General features: G+C 35.6%; 1 non-coding gene across 1 annotated transcript; it reads left to right on the top strand.

Annotated features, from left to right (window-relative positions):
* Positions 1-5,888: 5,888 nt before the first annotated feature.
* LOC127109499 (small nucleolar RNA R71) lies at positions 5,889-5,993 on the top strand. Its single transcript, XR_007796777.1, has one exon. It is a non-coding gene; the product is annotated as a small nucleolar RNA R71 (small nucleolar RNA).
* The last annotated feature ends 8,530 nt before the right edge of the window (positions 5,994-14,523 follow it).

Below are 14,523 nucleotides of genomic sequence, written 5' to 3'. Positions count from 1 at the left end.
TTCATTGATAGCAATATGCATCATCTTCATCTGACTGTTCATCAATTTGCTGTTCTTCAGTTTGGAGGGATTTTGATTTCGAAGCTTCTTTGCTTTTGATCTTTAGAACAACAAATTTGTTTTTCTTTGAAAGTTCATCTTCATTGATATCAATTGCATAAACTCTTGTGAAACCAAGTAGTTTCCCATCTTTATAGCATTAAGTTCCATTACTTCAGCTTTTCAATTATTCTTTTGTTGAAATCACTTAACATTTACTCAATGTTTTGTAGTCTTTCATTTTAAAAAGTTCACACCTTTGAACAAATATGTTGACTTTTGCCTCTTTAAAATGCTGTGGTTGGCACAGGAAATAGTTAGATTGTTGCCCAGTTCCTTTGTAATTTTTCATACACAATTTGGTCAGAGGTGCATATATTAACCGGTTATTTGGATTGTTCATATTTATGTTTAAATCTTTTATTAAAATCAGTTAATAATTAATATAGTTATAATCAAATTCATATATTTTAGACATATTATTAATATGATTTTAACTAAATCAATACTTTGAACATTAATATTTAAATAAAAATTAAATTAATCTATTTTTTGAAAATTACAAAAAAAATCTTAAAATTTTTTTTCTTTCTAAAAACAAATTTTCAAAATGAGTTTTTTTAATTTTTTTTATATAACAAAAAAGTTTTTAGTAAAAAATATTTTTTCTGATATATATTTTTTTTGAATTTGGAATCCCAAAAATTATATTTTTAAAGTATATATTTTCAAAAGTAAAAATCCCAAAAATTATAACAAATATATATTTTTCAAAAAACACAATACGAGTTTTCAGGAAAAGTTTTTCTTAGAAAAAATGTTTTTTTCTGAAGAAGAGTTTGATTTTTTTTTGTTAAAAATAAAAAAGGCAGATTTTTTTTTTCTTCTGAATTTTTTTTTTTGAAAAACTGTTTTTACAATAATTTAAATCAAAACTAATGATAAAATTGATTGTAATCGGTTAACAACTGTTTTATAACTATTTTAAGAAAATAAAATTGGATTATGACAATTGATTTTGACAAATCGATTATTACATATAAATTATATATGGTTATGTGAATTAACTGTCCATATGTTCGGTTTATTTTCTTTTTCAAATTATTTTCTTTTTATTTTATTATTATGAGTCTTTACATTTCAATTGGAGAGATGCATACATTTTGATGAAACCCTTTTATAATATGATTTGAGTTTAAGGCTATTATAGTTTATTGATTTTAATTATATTTCTATTTTTAAAGCTTGTTTTTTATGGACAATTGATTGAATAATTGATGGTATCTCTGATGATCTTAGAACTCAAGAGAATTTGGCTTAGATGGAGTTGGAAAAAGTTTTGGTCATGGACGAGGCTTTTTGGCACCAAAAAATCTAGAGTAAATGGCATCTCAAGGGAGATAGAAACATTGTTTTCTATCACTAAATTGCCAAAATAAAAAGTTCTAGAAACCTTAACTTATCTGAGACAGGATGTTCCCAGCCTTTGATGACAAATTTCCATGTCTTGCTATCCATAGATTTTAGGAATGCCACCATACTTGCTTTCCAATAGTCATAGTTAGAGTCATCTAAGATGGGGGATTTGTTAAAAAATCCTCATTCCTTGTGCATGGTACCAGAAAGTATCTTCCCTGGATCTCACCCAAAAACATAGCAGGATACCTGCTCTGATACCAATTGAAATTCTAGTATGCAGGTCCTGGATGTCGTACACGATGTCACGACACCAGGGTTAACACATTATCACACCACAAACAATGTTAATATTTAAATAACAACACAACACCAGTAGTTGTTAACCCAGTTCGGTGCAACGTCACCTACATCTAGGGGCTACCAAGCCAGGAAGGAAATCTACTATCATATAATTAGTTTGAAATTTTGAACAACCTCAGGTTTTACAAACTTCTCACCTAATCTCTACCCGTGGATGTTTTTATCTAAGACTCTCCTAGATATAAGACCCCTCTAACTTCCTTTCAAACATACAACAACTTATAACAAAAAAATACAATCCACCCTTGCTTAAAAGCTTCAGAGGGATTGACAAATACAACTCAATAATCCAGGTCCAATTCAAGTATCGAGGAGATACTCGAATGACTCACACAATAGAAAGACACGAAACCCTAATTTAGACAATATTTTGCACTACTTTGATGCCTTCTTAGGTTTAAAAATGATCTATAAATAGCAGTGGAAAGACATGGCTTCAGGCTTAATTCACATCAGATCCAAGGACTCTGCACAATCTTCTGCAGATTTGATTTCAATAAGATCAGATGTTTCCTAAAATGTTTTGACATATTTGCTTCATAAACAAGTCAACACAAAATAGTCTTTTTCTTTTTAGAAAATGTTCTACATGATTCCGGAACTAAATCTTCAGAGTATCTTCAAATATATCATAAAAGGAAACAAATCTCACAAGATACTAAAATAGGTTACACTCCAATGTTGAACCAACATGTCAGAACATCTTGTTCAACATCTGACAATAATACTTGTTTTTCCAAAATGCATCTAATCACTACATATCAGATCTAACATACATGAATATACAAAGTAACCAAGCAAGAAAGTAAAGAGTTTCATTGTAAGGTAGCCTAAGAGAAAGCCTTGTGTGTGCAAAAGTGACCTAAGCTAACAAGTGGATAATGGTCTTACATACATATCTCTCTAAGGTAGTGCCATGATGACATTCTTATAATAGGATTGTAAGTTATAGATGAAATCCAAGGTAGGGAAAAGTGTCAAAAGATTAGGGTAAGGTCTCTAAGAAAGAGTCCTAAATGAAATCTTCCAAGTCTAATGATTGATTACAAATGAATTACATCCTTTTGGTCTTATAATTTTATCATGTTTTTGTTATTTTTGATTATATGATGACAATAAGTAAATAAAAATGATAAACATGCATGAGGAATATATACAATGATGATGATGATGATGATGAGTACCTGAAAGTAAATTACAATGCAATGAAGTTGACATAAAATAAATCACAAGATGATAATAAAGAAACCTTATCTTATCCGAGAAATGGAGATAACACCATAAGTGATTCATTAGAGTTGACCAACCATGTAATAGTAACAATTTCTTTTTTTAAAGACAACGGTCAAATATCAGAGGAGCTTATGGAGGCCATTACTGATATGGTAGATGCAAACATGAACACAATGCTCACAATGGTTCTTTCAATTGAGGAGATTTTAAATGATGTGTTCAACCTCAACCTGAATAATGCCTCTAGATCATATGGTTTAAGTGGATTCTTCTACCAAACTTATTGAAAGATTATTGAAAAGGATGTATGCAGGATCATTTTTTCAAATTTTCAATACATGATAGATTATGCCTAATTACAATGCCAACACTGTCATTCTTATTCCAAAAACTAATAAGGTCGACTAAATGGATCAATTTAGGCTCATAGCCCTAACTAACTTCAAATTGGATCAATGATATTCTCTCTCCTGCTCATGTTCCTTTGCCAACACTATCATTCTTATTCCAAAAGCTAATGAGGATGACTAAATGGATCAATTTAGGCCCATAGCCCTAACTAACTTCAAATTGGATCAATGATATTCTCTCTCCTGCTCACGCTCCTCTGAATATTTGGCGTGGGCAACCTCTTCATTTGGAAACTAGCTTGGAGTTTCTTGATTCCCAGGGAATTAACCCATATAGCAAAGTCTCTGTCATCATTGTGGATGGTCAATGTAATTTGCCTCTTAATTGGAAGAATATGTTTCCTTTTCTTCCGATTAGGATAACCCAGGCTTGTTTAGATAACAATGATGATGAAGATCAGTTGATTTGGCCTCATGAAGCTTCATACACCTTGAGCTTGAAAGAGACATACCTATTCAAAATAGTCCCCTCAACTAGATTGGAACGAGGACATCCCTCCCTCCAAAGCAATGACTGTCTGGAAATTGATGCTTAGGAAGCTCTCCACAGGTGAACATATGACATCTTCATCTTTTGCATAGGTAAAACTTCAAATATCCAAGCCCCAACTGAGATTTTGACCTCTTATTCTCTAGCCTCTAGTTAGGTCTTTAGCACTACTAAATCAACAATATATAATGATTCTCTATCTGCTGATAGGATGGATATACTCTCCAGGATGACCAGATTTTCTATTGGAACCTTGTTGTGTTCCAACCTGGGTGTACCTATCTTTGAGTGAAAGCCACTTACTTGCAATCTATCTTTTACATAATTATCTCCAAGTTATCTTCTTGGAAATGCTCCTTGCATTACATGGTTGGTAGAGTTATGTTAGTGAAATATGTTATTCAAAGTATGATTATACACTCCATCACTATATATCCCTGGTCTGTTTCTCTTATTGGAAAGGCTCATTGCTTTCCATGGTTGGAGTGTTAATGTTAACAATAGAGAAATGGTGATGGTATCTTGGAAAGAAATTTTTACCCCTTATGCTAATGGGGACTAGGCATTAGACCCTTCATAACTCTAAATGAAGCAACTGACTTGAAGCTAGGCTGGAACATGTTTGTTAGTGATGATCTTGGGGCTAAGATTCTTAAAACAAGAACCATGAGATCTTTTGGTAGCATAAAGTATCACATTTTCTCATCAGTATGGTCTGGAATCAAATCTGAGATGAATCTTCTAAATAGTCAGTGCAATTGGATTTTGGGTAAAGTGCATTAAATTCCATGGAAGGAGTCATAAGGAAAGTGGGTTACGTTCCTTTGAATATCAAAAAATAAACTATCCACTTATTGAGTGGTTGCTATTTACGAGGAGGTATTAGGTCTAGGCTTAAAGCATCTGACAACTTTTGATTAATAAGGGATGCCACACATTTGCACTTTTAACAAGTACATATAATAATTGGAGGGGCCCCTAAAGTTAAAAAGACATAAACAAGAGTTTCAAGTTAGTGTGAGCAGAACAACATATACATTACCCATATATAGCAGTTGAAGAATCTGATCGATATTCAACTTGATTGCGGTTGCCTAACGAGACTAATTACAAAATGAGGCATGGGATTATTACATTATATTACCTTTTGGGTTTGGTTCAGGTTGTCCTGAAAAGGTACTGGTGGGGGACAATGATGAAACTTGTGGTTTTGATATATGAGAGATTTATGTCTCTAGCATTTTTTTGTGGGTAGACATAACTTCAAACTTAGGCGCGAGTTGCATAAGCCCTTCGTTAGTATGCAAGTTTTGGTTATGAAAATCCTTTTTTTGCTAGGTTTGTGTCATAATCAAATTTTGCATTATCATCTCGAGAATGGGCTTTCTGGGAGAAAGATCAACCTTTTGTCTTTAGAAGCTTGGTGGAGCAGCTGATAGAGGTTTTGTTAAAAATTGGGGAGAGTTATTCTTATATGCAAATTTAGGGTGGTTTTCCTCAACTAGGATTGTAGGTGTTCGAGTATGAGTTTCCCCGTTGGGAATTGTTCATAAAATTTTCCATCTCTTGACATGGTTCACCTGCGGCCATCACTTGACATGAAATACCAATGTGGGCGGCTACTATGTAGATTTCTCATGTTGGGGTGGGAAGGGCTACAAATTAAACGTCAATGTTATCAAACTTTTGAAACAAGGAATCTACCGTAGTGTTTATGTGGTCCATAACACTCATTTTGTATAAGCCTCCTTTTCAAGGGGCTTTCTTAACATGGGCATGTTTTCTTCCCCGCTGATAATGGTTTCACACCAGGTCCTCTATGAATGCACAAGCGTTATCAAAGTCTTTATTCATCAAGTCCCACTGGTAGTAGCGTCTATAGTCATTCTTATCGAATAAAGAAAACTTAAAACATATGAACTATTAACCATTTTTCAAGTTCGTGTTGGGGATAAAGCCTAATCATCTCTTTAAACCTTTCTCTAGCCTCATACAGTGACTCTCCATCATTTTCTTAAAACAAGTAATTTGATTTCTGAGCTAAGCAATTTTGCTCTAAGGGGAATATCAGCTTAGAAATTCCATTTTAAGCTCATTCCATGTTGTAATAGAATTTACGGGTAAGGTTGAATCCACGCTCTAGCTCTATCCCTCGGGGGAAATGGAAATAATCTCAGTTGAATTGCGTAGGGTCAACACCATCCATTTTATGGTGTCACATAAATCGACAAAAATAGACATATACAAATTAGGATAATTCATCGGTGAACTTGAGAACTAGCTTTGTTGTACCATAACAAAGAAGGCCTTAACTTGAAATTGTTTACCTCAATTTATGGGCACACAATACTCGAGTGTGGCTCCTCATTCAACCGAAAACGAGAAAAATGAGGGGTTGCCATTGCATGTAATTGTTGTTGTTGTTGTCGACGCCTTTCGTGGAAATAGAATTTGACTTTGTTTATCGCTTCAACGATATTCTCAAGGCTTCGGGTCCTTCGCATTCAACCGAAAATGAGAAAAATTACAAAAAAAGTAATTGAGGTGTGTTAGTCTAAACAAAAGAAGGATATAATTCAATATAAAAAACGATGCCCGACAACGACGCTAAAAACTTGACATGCCGAAGTAGTAAAAAGATTGTCATTCCTCAGAGACTGTTATGATTATTGAATTTTAATATCCCTATGTTTATCTGATACGATCGTTCAATGTTGGTTTGAGAATGATTACGATATGTTTTAACAATTTTTAAAAAGGGATTTAGGACTATGAATCCTATCCTAGACTTACTCACATATGTTGTAAACTTTAGTTAATTACTAGAAGTTTACTTGAAAAAACAAATAGAAGATGTCAATAATGACTACTTTTGTCAGCACGTTACATTATGCTAAACTAACGAGCTATCTGCTTTCACAACACAGTTCCTTTGTTTAGGATCCTTTTAGACTCTGTTATTTTTAAAATGATGAAGCTTTTCCAAGTTAAGCTTGAGACACTTCCGTTGGCTCAAGTTCAACTATTCATATTTTCTAATTCAGACATCAATCATACCATTTCACTATATGATTGATGTCTAAGACATTTTTGCTTTCATAGAGAAATTGAGTGTTTAAAATAGAAAATCAAACAAATGATACTTCTCATTATTTAAGTTTAAACATAAAACCTGCACGGGTATGTCATTTGGATAATCCGTATGTCATAAATCCTAAACTAAAGCATGAAAATGTTAAAAACATATGTAATTTTGAATGAAAATAATAACATGATTAACAAAATGTAAAACAAAGAGATAACTTGGATCTGCAGTGAAATAAAGTGACAATTTCTCCTGAGAGACTTCAGCAACAACAAAGAAAACAACAAAATGAAGAAAAACTAACTCAGTACAGAGACAATTCTAAAAATATACAAAACGTGAAGTGTACAAGCCAATGTATACCTATGGCCATTAATTTTGTACTAGAAATTCTTAATCATGAAGAAAAGTGAGTGGGGAGTCCACAAGTTTCCAAAGAAAACATCTAAACTTGAAAAGCCAAAACCGTTACTAGATTATTACGTATGTAACCGTAATAATCATTATGGTATTAATTCTTTTTACATGCAAGTCGTAATTCTTTATGTTTCGCCTATAATGCGATCCATTTCTGAGGAGAAATTACGATCCTAATTTACATTACACCCTGGCCATAATTTCTTATGTTGTAGGCAATTTCTTTTGTTTTTGCATCCTAAGCATTGTTAATTGACCTTAGAACTTTAGAATACCTGAAACATATATAGACAAAATATAAGTACAAAAGTAAAAGCGAACAAAACATACTATAATTATAACTTTCTAAGAACCAATGATGATAGCGCACCAGTAAAAATGGTAAAAGCACTACTAATCAAGTAGTACCTAATGTCCGGAGGTCATGTATAAAAATGATGAGATTCGTAGGTTCCCTTTATACCAGACAAGTGAGCCCCTTTCCATAATGAGCTATGATCCAACCAAGTTGAGTGAGACAAAGAGACATGTGGTCGATATTCTAGATCAATTTGCACTATGAAGGTGTGAGACATGTTTCGGCTTGAGGAAGACCCCCTAACAATGATGAAATTTTTGAATAAGATGCTTTCTTGGTATTCTACTTTTGTATTTTGTTACTAATTATTTCTAACTTGTCGTTTTTGTTTTCTCTTCATTTTTCACAGAGAGAATGACACCTTTATCTTTATAGGAGAAGAAACTGATGATGGTAAAGGTCAAAGCTCGCTGGGCCGATATGGAACTTCTTAATTAGAGTGGTCCCTTTGGCTTCTAAGCTCGTGCGTCTAACATGATAAAGTCGTCCACAAAGGGGAAAGTCATCAAGGTCATACCCATATTCATTATCTTTCCACCTCCTTATGAGAGTACTAGATCTCCTTGGGGTTGATGTGGATGATGTTTCCTCAATAGATATAGAGATGGAGAACTTTATGGAAGGTGGTGGCGTTGGCTCTTAATAAGACGAGCCTTCTACCACTCCTAGTGAAGAATGGTTTCGTTATTAGGATGGTAGTATTAATGGGATAAAATTAACCTATGATCATCTTCATTCCACTGGTGACATGGAGAGGGAAAAGTCATTGGGATCTTAGAAGACATCCGAGCTTCTCAACACTTACCTAATGAGAAACATGGTTTAAGGTGGGGCCCTATTCGAAGATTCTAACGCTCTGTCAAAGAAGGAGGGAAAATGAAAGCTGAAATTAAAAATGGGAAAGAAGGCTATCAATTAATCATACCATGCTAACTTATTCTAATGAGGGCATAACCTCTCTTGAAAGGGAGTTAGGTAGAGTCAATTCTGCCTTAGAAAAGGCCAGATAGAAGAAGGATAAGTTGTTGGAAGAGAACAAAACTCTCAATGAAAACCATCAGACTCAAAGTAATAAACTCGTCGAAGTGAAATCTAAGTTGAGCAATCTAAAGGTGGACCATGAGGAGGCCCCTATGGATGGCCTCTTCTCGGAGACAAATGAATTGAAAAGGTGAGGGAGTAGGCACATTGTCTGTACCCCGAGCTTGACTTCGATGAACTGGATTAATTTAAGGTGATAGTGGATGGTCGTATATTAAAAGAAATTGACCCAATAGATAACCAACATCTAAAAGTAGAGATAAACACCCTACAAATAACCAACTTCTAGAAGAAGAGAAAGAAACCACCTTCTCTCCCAAGTAAAAGGCTCATATTGGTGCAGGTATTAGCAAGGCAAAAACTGTTTCAATAGAGGTCTCATCTGTAAATGTAACCCCTTTTAGATTATTGTCTAACTAATGTTTTAGGATATATTATGATGATTGATCAGTCACCATTTGCACTTAGTTTTCATCATCCGTCCAGCATGAATCTTCAAGAATCGGTAACACGTTGTTCTTTCTTTTAGTTGATTTGCTAAGTTTTATCGCATTTCATAATTTCCTTCTTGTCTTACGTTTTATTAGTGGTTCATCTCTTTCTGTCGCATTTTATGTGTTTCCGTGGTAGTTCTACTTGGTTTCCAGGTCCAGCAATAAGCCCGAAAGATGCGTAAGGGAAGAACGAGAGTAAAAAATGGCGTGTAAAGTGAAATATGCGCAAAACAGGTGCCTGAAACGGGTGCCCGTGTCAGCTTATACAGAAGGTGGAAAACTTGAAAGCAAAAACAGGGGGCTGACACGGGTGCCCATGTCAGCTAACACGACCCGTGTCAGCTGACACGACCCGTGTCAGCCTGTGTAGAGGTGGAAAGCAAGGAAGCAGATAACAGGGGGCTGACACGGCCCATGTCAGCAAAGTCTGAATGAAAAAGTTAACAGGGAGTCAACACGGGCGCCCGTGTCAGCTGACACGGCCCGTGTTGGCCAATTCGCTCCTTTTGCTGATTTTTAGTTTTCAAGTCTCTTTGTAATCCCGGAGGGCAGTCTTGGTATTTCACGATGCTTTTGGATGATTTGGAACTATTTAGCCTACTATTGATGAAGAAAAAAGGGACTTTGGATGGTACGAAGAATAGACAGAAAAGAGAAGAGATCATTCAAAGGGTTTGGAGAAGAAGAGATTTTCAAGATCGGAAGAGATTGAAGATCAACCTTCATCACCAAAGAATTGTAATGTCTCTATTTTGTAATTTTCTTTCTTTGAATACTATGAGAAGCTAAACCCCCCAATGCTAGGGGTTGTCCCTGAATTGCTTATGTATGAACAATATTTCTATGTTTTTATGATCACCAACGTTGTTCTTAACTCAAATTATTATACAAAGTTCTTAATGCCTTTTTCTATCGGACAAATAGAATTTTGATCTATGGTTAGGGTTTAGGTCAGACAAACCACCTTATCACTTTTTGTATAATAATACTTCGGTATAATCGCTTAGGAATAAGGATCAAACTGTAGTACCCGTAAATTCTTGTTACAACTGCGTTTTTCCTAAAGTCATTTTGAATAGCTAATGAATTAGGATGAAAATGACTGTTAATGGTTTTTGGCTAAGGAATTAAAGAAAATAAATCTTGAGAATCGACGTTGAATAATTACAACGTAGATATTATATAATATGGAAGTAGTGTAGTACAAAGCAATTCATACATCTTGCCCTAGCATACTTTCTTATATCGATTAACAAATTTTTTTTACGCTTTGTGTAATTTATTCTCGTAATTATCATTTAGAAAACAATCAACAAACCCCCTTTGATCTTTTGTTCAATGGAATTATTGTAAAGGTTTGTACTTAATACGCAATCCTCGAGGTTGATACTCGGGATAACCCCCATTTTACTACTACATCGATGCAAATAGTACACTTGCTATTTTACCGATCAAGTTTTTGGCGCCGTTGCCGGGGACTTCCAAAGTATAAGTTGAATAATAATTAAATTGAAATTTTGTTGCTCTGCAACCAAAAGTTTATTTCTCTGTACTATTGTTTCGTTTTATAAATTCTAATAATTGTCTAATCTTTGTATACGAGGTAAGACCTCAGCTGAATTTCTTTTTGACGCAGAACTAGAAAGATTATTGCGTGCAAGACACCGAAAAGCTAGACTGGAACTATCAGAAGTGACCCTCATTGTTTCTGAGTCTGAAAAAGAAGAAGTTGTTTCCGTTTATTCGGAAGACTCCGACGCCGTATCTGAAACAATGGTTGAAGCTCCACCTCCCGGGGAAAGACTTCTAGGTGACTATGGAGGTGCAAATGTTCCGACTAGAATGTTAACAATAGTAAACCAACCGGTGAATGTTGATCATTTTCAGCTACACCCTTCAACGATTCGTCAACTCGAAAGGAGACCGTTCTCCGTAAAAATCAATGAAGATGCCAACAAGCATTTACAGAGATTTATGACCATGACGACATCGTTGAAAATTGAGGGACACTCAGAAGAAGCTAAAAAGTTGGTGATGTTTCCGTTTACATTATCGGAAGATGTCGAAGAGTGGTTTTACTCTTTGCCCGCGGGAAGCATTACAGCTTGGCAACAAATGGAGACAACATTTTTGAATGAGTACTTCCCTGCTTCTGTTTATATCCGTAAGAGATATGACATATTTAATTTCAAACAGAAGGAAGGAGAGTCTGTTGGTGTAAGCCCTAGAGGCCAATACTTTTGGTACTTGCATCGAATTATTTAAAAGCTTTTTCTTTATTACGTTTGTTTAATAAAGTCCCTAGAATAGCTAGTCCGTTTAATGTATCAAGTGTGACTTAGATCACATTAAACATAAGGACACTATTCTTAAAGTATCCGTAGTCGAGCTTTATTGTGAAGTGGGATAACACTAAAGCATTAAGACTATTATGTATATAGACTGATGATCACATCTCATGGATCATGGATAAGGAGTTATCAAGTCTTATACATAGGTATGAATATTAAGAGTAATATTTATACTGGATTGACCCGCTATGAGAATACTATATAGAAAGTTATGAAAAGTGTCATAAGTTATTCTCATGGTGATAATGGTGTATACCACCCTCCGACCTGAAACCACTATGGACCCTAGATGTAGAGTCGAGTGCTTTATTACTGATCAAACATTGTCCGTAACTAGATAACCATAAAGACAGTTGATGGGCACTCCACGAAGCATGCTGAGGGACATGAGTGACCTAGATGGAATTTGCCCATCCTGCATAACAGGATAAATGTCTATGTGCCCAATATTGAACTGGACAAGGATGACACGGTCTATGCCTTGTGTTCAATATAGACATAAGGGCAAAAGGGTAATTCTACACATAAGTATTATCACAGAAGGTTTTGTCAGATCACATGACATTTTCGTGTCTTGGGTAGCAGTGATGTGTTGCTAGATACCGCTCACTGTTTATTATGTTAAATATGTGATTTAATATAATTGCCAATGCCGCGAAAACCTACAGGGTCACACACAAAGGACGAATTGATGAGAGATAGAGTAACTAAGGAACACCGTAAGGTACGGTGCCCTTAAGTGAATTGTAGAACATCGTAACGTACGGTGTACTTAAGTAAAATACGAAATATGGTAAGGTACCATGGGCTTAAGTGATTTTGGGCATATTATAAGATATGGGCCAAAATACACTTAAGTGGGCTTTTTAGCTTGAAGCCCACACAAGTGGTTCTATAAATAGAACCCTTGTGTGCAGAAGCATTCATTGCGGTTGCATTATTTTCGTTTTCTCTCTCTCTCTCTCTCTCTCTCTCTCTCTCTCTCTCTCTCTCACACACACACACACACACACACACACACACACACACTCAAAGCCTTCATTCATAGCAGCTAGCACTGAGATTGAAGGAATCCGTTCGTGTGGGCTGAGTAGAGACGTTGTCATCGTTCAACGTTCGTGATCGCTCCGTAGATCTGCATCAAAGGTTTTGATCGTCACAAGAGATCTGCACCAAAGGTTTCAATCGTCACAAGAGGTAAATATTCTATCATTGATCATGACCATTCGTAAGGATCTCTAAAGGAGAAAATTTTAATTTCCGCTGCGTTTTGGATCGCACTTCTCCTTCAGAGTCACTCGGAGACGCTTACAAGAGGTTCAAGCGATTGTTGGTTGCATGCCCTACTCATAACATGGATGCAATTGAACAGATGCAAAATTTTGTGAATGGCCTTAGAATGAAAACTAAGCAACTCATAGACATGGCTGCCGGTGGCTCAACAAATTTTACAACAGCCACTGAAATAAAGAAAATCATCAAAGCCATTGCAGCAAATGTGCATCTGGAGCTCTATGACCATAGTGTAAGTCAACCTGAAGGTATCATTGATCTCAAGCTAGCAAATCAAGTTGTGAAGATGGAATATCAAATAACAGCTGAAGTAGAGCGAAGACTCAAGAAAATGGCTCTTGACACTCAAACGGTGGCACAAGTTCAACCAGTTCAACCAATTCAAGCGGTTAGTTGTGAAATTTGTGGGGGACCTCACTTGCCATGCATTGTGTGGAAACTGCACAACAGGTAGAAGAGATTAATTTTCTGAAGCAGAACAACCCTTACTCAAATACATATAATCCTGGATGGAAAAATGATCCAAATTTCTCCTGGAAGAACCATCAAGGAAATGTTCAGAAGCAAACGCCTAATCAATATCAAAGCCAACCACAACAACAATATTGACCACAACAACAACAACCATACCAACATCAGTTTCAACAACTCCAACAACAATTTCAACAATAGGTACCAATAAAAGCAGATTGGGAAATTTCCATTGAAAAAATGGCGGCTCAAAGTTCCCAATTTCAAGAGGAGACTAGAAGTAATCTAAGAAACACGGGCGCTTCGATAAAGAATCTGGAAATGCAAATGAGTCAGATTGCTCAACAACTTGCGGGTTCTCAAGCATCGGATGCATTACAAGTGCTACAATTACAAATCCAAGAGAGCATAATAATGTGAGTGTTGTAACCACAAGGAGTGGTAAATCGAAAGAAGTCCCTGAGAAAGATGATGAAGAGGAAGACCAATTGCTTGAAGTTGAGTTGGAAATAAAAGAAAATGAGGTTGTGAGTGAAGAGGTGATGGTGCCTAAACTGGTGGTAAAAGAAAAAGTTAGTGAACCAAAGTCGGTTGTCAGACTCCCTTTCCCCATAATAAATAAGAAGAAAGCACAACATGAGAAGAACTTCGAGAAATTCTTAGAGATATTCAAAAAGCTTGAGATTAACATTCCGTTCTTGGAGGCACTTGAATAAATGCCCTTTTATGCCAATTTATGAAGGATATTATTTCAAAGAAGAGGAGCATCGATACTGACCCTATTGTACTAACCGAAACTTGTAGTGCAATTTTGCAGGGTATGAAGATTTCGGTGAAGAAGAAAGATCGAGGCTCGGTAACTATCCCTTGCACTATTGGGGATAGATCTTTCAAAAAGGCCCTTATAGACTTGGGGGCAAGTGTGAGTCTCATGCCGTTATCCATTTACAAGAGGTTAGGGATCGGAAAAGTGCAAGATACCAGAATGACACTTCAATTTGCTGACCACTCTATGAAGAGACCCTATGGAGTAGTGGAAGGTGTTCTTGGGAAGATTGATAA

This window comes from Lathyrus oleraceus, chromosome 7 (genome assembly GCF_024323335.1).
Source record: "Lathyrus oleraceus cultivar Zhongwan6 chromosome 7, CAAS_Psat_ZW6_1.0, whole genome shotgun sequence".
NCBI lineage: Eukaryota > Viridiplantae > Streptophyta > Magnoliopsida > Fabales > Fabaceae > Lathyrus > Lathyrus oleraceus.
The sequence above is the reverse complement of the archived record's forward strand: the minus strand, read 5'-3'. Positions and strand labels throughout refer to the sequence as shown.